Consider the following 5,255-nt stretch of genomic DNA (forward strand, 5'->3'; position numbering starts at 1 on the left):
CCCAAAATCTGTTAAGATAAACAAATATAGTAAAGTTGTAGGACACAAAATCAATACACTGAAAACTTTTAAAAAATCATTAGAAAAATAGAAGAAGACACAAATAATTGGAAAGATAGCTCATGCTCATGGACTAGAAGGATTAAAGTTGTTAAAATGTCCATATTACCCAAAGTGGTCTATACAATGGCATACTATTCATCTACGTCTGGGTGCCTTAGACCACAGAATTATCTGCCCAAACCACTTGGAGCCTATTTACAGGGCCAGTACAGCCTCTTTCCTGATTAAGTCCTCCTAAGGGCAGACTGCACAGCTGGAGTACACAACCCTAGAGGCTAAGGAAGCCCAGGGGACACACATTTTATGAAGTGGGTGTGGTTACAGCTTAGCTGTGCAGCATCAGGTGTCCACACATGTGTCCACAAAGCCCTTTGCGGTGTAGGATGGGGCATAGGTAGAAATAACAGAGGAACTGCCCTCAGACCAGGGATGGGCAGCCAGGGAGCCAGCTAGCTCCATAATCTGGAGACCCCAAGGAGTCTGAGAATTCTAAATAGGATCCTGCCCTTCCAGATCATTATAAAAGTATATTTGTCAAGATGTGAGGGTAGAACATATTTTATTTAACAGCTTGTTACAAATATTTAGACCTGGCCGGACACGGTGGCTCACACTTGTAATCCCAGCACTTTGGGAGGCAGACAAGTCACTTAAAGTCAGGAGACCAGCCTGGCCAACATGGTGAAACCCTGTCTCTACTGAAAATACAAAAAAAAAAAAAAAAAAAAAAATTAGCTGGGCATGGTGGTGGGCACCTGTAATCTCAGCTACTCAGGAGGCTGAGGCAGGAGAATCACTTGAACCCAGGAGCAGAGGTCATAGTGAGCCAAGATCGCGCCACTGCATTCCAACCTGGGTGACAAAGCAAGACTCTGTCTCAAAATAAATAAATAAATATTCAGACCAATGTTATGTTGACTTCTAGGTCCAAAGCAAGACTTTGTCTCAAAATAAATAAATAAATATTCAGACCAATGTTATGTTGGCTTCTTGCCCCAGACCTAGAGGTGTTGAGGGAAACAGGCTCCCAGAGGAAAGATGGCATTGGTGAGCCCTGATTTATAGCATGTGCCAGTTTACACGATATAAATACCCATCGGTGATTTTGCACTATCCACGTGATGTCATTGAACGTGGAATTGACCCAGTTGGCTCTCTTGAGCCAGTATGAACAGGCCAAAACTCATAAATAGTGGGGGCTGGTGTCCTAGTCTGTTCCTGCTGCTAACAAAACAGCTGAGACTGGGTAATTTATAACAACATGCATTCAATACTGACAGCTCTGGACACTGAGAAGTCCAAGATCAAAGCACCAGCAGGTTCTGTGTCTAATGAGGGTTCAGGCTCAGCTTCCAAGATGGAGCCTTGGATACTGTGTCTTCACATGGTGGAAGGCAGAAGGGCAAAAAGGGCAAATACTGTGTGAAGCCTTTTTTATAAGGCATGAATCCCATTCACACGCAAGGAGCCCTCATGACTTAATCACCTCCCGAAGAACACACCCCTTGATATTATATATTGGTGACTAAGTTTCAACGTATGATTTTGGGGCACACATTCAGACCATAGCCACCATACTGGCCCTGCATTCTATCCTCTTGCTTGCTTCTCTTCTTCTTATCCAACTTTTTCTCTTCCCTCCTTTTCCATTTCTTTTCCCTCTTAGGAACAACATGGCTTCTTCTCCAGAATGTGCACAATAATTCTGTAACTATCTTCTGTTGCTTGAGCCGGACCTTGGTCTTATCCTTTACCCTCACTGGTTCTTTAAAGGTCTTTTTTTTTAGGATTTCAGGAATGTTGTCATTGATACATAATAATTATACAAATGACTGATATTTTGATACATGCATACAATGTATAATGATCAAATCAGAGTATTAGGATATCCATCACTTCAAACATTTATCATTTCTTTGTGTTGGGAATATTTCAAATATTCTCTTCTGGATATTTTGAAATATACGATAAATTATTGTTAACTATAGTAACTTTACTCTGCTGTCAAATACTAGAACTTACTCCTTCTGTCTAGCTGTATGTTTGTACCCATTAACCAATTTCTCTTCATCTCCCTACCCACTACCCTCCCCAGCCTTCAGTAACTGTCATTCTACTCTCTACCTTCATGAGATCACCATTTTTATTCCCACATATGAATGAGAACATGTGATATTTGTCTTTCTGTGTTTGGCATATTTTATTTAACATAATGACCTTCAGTTCTATTCATTTTGCTGTGGATGATGGGATTTCTTTTTTTTTTTAATGACCAAATAGTATTTCATTGTGTATATATATATATATATATATATATATATATACACACCACATTTTCCTTATCCATTTATCCATTGATGGATAGTGAAGTTGATTCCATATCTTGGCTATTGTGAATAATGATGCAAAAAAACAAGGGTACAGATATCTCTTGTATATACTGATTTCCTTTCCTTTGGATACCCAGTATTCGGATTGCTGCATCGAATAGTAATTCCAGTTTTAGTTTTTTGAGAAACCGCCATACTGTTTTACATAATGGGTGTAACAAATTATCTTCTCACCAACAGTGTGTGAGTTTCCTTTTCTCCACATCCTCACCAGCATTAGTTTTTTCTTTTTTATAATAGCCATTCTAATTGGGGTGAGATGTTATCTCATGGCTTTGATTTGCATTTCCCTGATGATTAGTGATGTTCAACATTTTTTTTCAAATACCTGTTGGCCATTTGTATGTCTTCCTTTTTTTGAGACATGGTCTTACTCTGTCACTCAGGCTGGAGTGCAGTGGCGTGATCACGGCTCACTGCAGGCTTGTTCTCCCAGCGTTAGCCTCCTAAGTAGCGGGACCATAGGCATGTACCACCTCAAGTGATCTTCCCACCTCATCCTCCCAAATAGCAGGGACCACAGGCACATGCCACCATGCCTTTTTTTTTTTTTTTAATAGAGACAGGGTCTCACTATGTTGCCCAGGCTGGTCTTGAACTCCTGGGCCCAAGCAGTCCTCCTGCCTTGGCCTCCCAAAGTGCTGGGATTATAGGTGTGAGCCACCGTGCCCAGTTTGGATGTCTCCTTTAGAGAAATGTCCATTCAGATCCTATGCCCACTTTTTAACGGGATTATTTGAGGGTATTTTTGTTTTATTTTGTTTTTGCTATTGAGTTGTTTGAGTTCCTTATATATTCTGGATATTAGTCCCTTGTCATATGAATAGTTTACAAGTATTTTCTCCCATTCTACAGGTTGTCTCTTCACTCTGTCTTTTCACTCTGTTGATTGTTTCATTTGCAGAGCAGAAGCTTTTTAGTTTAATATAGTCTCATTTGTCTATTTTTTGTTTTTGTTCCCTGTGTTTTTAAAGTCTTAGCCATAAAATCTTTCCCTAGGCCAATGTCCGAAAGCATTCTTCCTACATTTTGTTCTAGTAGTTTTGTGTTTCAGATCTTATGCTTAAGTCTTTATTGCATTTTGAGTTGATTTTATAAGTAGTGAGAGATAGGAGTCTAGTTTCATTCTTATGCATATGACTATCCAGTTTTCTCAGTATCATTTATCGAAGAGGGTGTTCCTTTCCCAGTGTATGTCCTTGGTGCCTTTGTCAAAATCAGTTTGCTATAAGTACATGGAGTGTATTTCTGGTTCTCTATTCTGATCCATTTCTCTATATGTCTATGTGTATACCAATAGCATGTTGTTTTGGCTGCCATAGCTTTGTAGTGTGTTTTGAAGTCAGGTAGTGTGATGCCTCCAGCTTGGCTTTTGTTCAGTATTGCTTTGGCTATTCAGAGTCTTTTGTGGTGCCATACCAATTTTAGGGATTTTTTTTTTTTTTTCTATTTCTGAAAAGAATGTCAGTGGTATTTCAATAGGAATTGCATTGAATCTGTAGATTGCTTTGGTAGTATGGTCATTTTAGCAATATTAACTCTACTGATCCATGAGCATAGTATGTTGTTCTGTTTTTGCGTTCTCTTCAATTTCATCAGTGTTTTACAGTTTTCCTTATAGAAGTCTTTCACCTCCTTAGTTAAATTTATTCCTAGGTATGTTCTTTCTTTCTTTCTTTAACTATTATAAATGGAATTGCTTTTTTTTTTTTTTTTTTAGTTTAAGTACATTTTATTTTTAGACAGCCTGACATAGTTTTCTTAAAAACTGCCTTCACTCCAAATAAATCATAGTCAAAATAAATGAAGAGCTCAAGATTATATCAGTCCAATCCATCTTAAGTACTGGTGTTGTATGGATGACAAGCAGCAGCCAGTTATGATGACAGGTGATAGATCCAAAGAAATTGCCAACTTTGTTACCATTTTTTCCATTTCTAAATCATCCTTAAAGAAAATCATATATGAAGTCGTACCATTCTCATGGTAGTTCAGTAGGGCAACCATGCCATCTGGATTCATGTTTTAACCAGTAAAGAACTGGAGTTTTTGAAATTAGCAAGGGTGTGCTTGATTGTTCTGTAACCTCTGTCACAGAACGTTTTACTCTTTCTGGTCTCTATTCTCCACATTTGCCTTTGATTGATTTCATGTAATCTTTGATGTACTTCTTGTAGGCTTCTTTTGTGAAGCTGGTTTCCTGTAAGTGAGGTTCCTGACAATATCAACACCAGTGATTACTGTGCTTTAGGTACCTTTGCTCTAGGGGGCCTTCAGCAGAGGCATTTCCACCAGTGAACAAGTCTTGAGTGCTACCTTCTGTCCTACTTACCATCTTTTCCTCCACCTCCAGGCAAGCCTGTCTGCAATCTCCCAAATCTTATACATGTTGGAGAACTGTTATGACTGATGATGCCAGGGTAGATAATCATGATAGTGGCTAAAGGGAGACCATGGGGGCACTAACTTAGCAGGAGCCTGGAGCTCAGAGTGAGTGCAGGGTAGCCAGAGTGGCACTAGGTGGGGAAGTGGGTGGAAATGTGGGATTGCTTTCTTGATTTCTTTTTAGTTAGTTCATCTTTGTTGTATGGAAACACTACTGATTTTTGTGTATTGGTTTTGTATCCTTCAACTGTACTGGATTTATTTATCATTTGTAAGAGTTTTTTGGTAGAGTCTTTAGGTTTTTCTAGGTATAAGATCATGTCATCTGTAAAGAGGGACACTTTCACTTCTTTTCCAACTTGGATTATGCCTTTATTTCTTCCTCTTTCCTAATCGATCGGGCTAGGACTTCCAGCA

At 39.0% G+C, this 5,255-nt stretch overlaps 1 pseudogene; it reads right to left on the reverse strand.

Moving 5' to 3' along the window:
• Nucleotides 1–402: 402 nt before the first annotated feature.
• Nucleotides 403–4,885, reverse strand: LOC123573464 (translationally-controlled tumor protein-like; annotated as a pseudogene).
• Between the last annotated feature and the right edge of the window lie 370 nt (nucleotides 4,886–5,255).

This window comes from Macaca fascicularis, chromosome 5, assembly GCF_037993035.2.
Source record: "Macaca fascicularis isolate 582-1 chromosome 5, T2T-MFA8v1.1".
Lineage (NCBI taxonomy): Eukaryota > Metazoa > Chordata > Mammalia > Primates > Cercopithecidae > Macaca > Macaca fascicularis.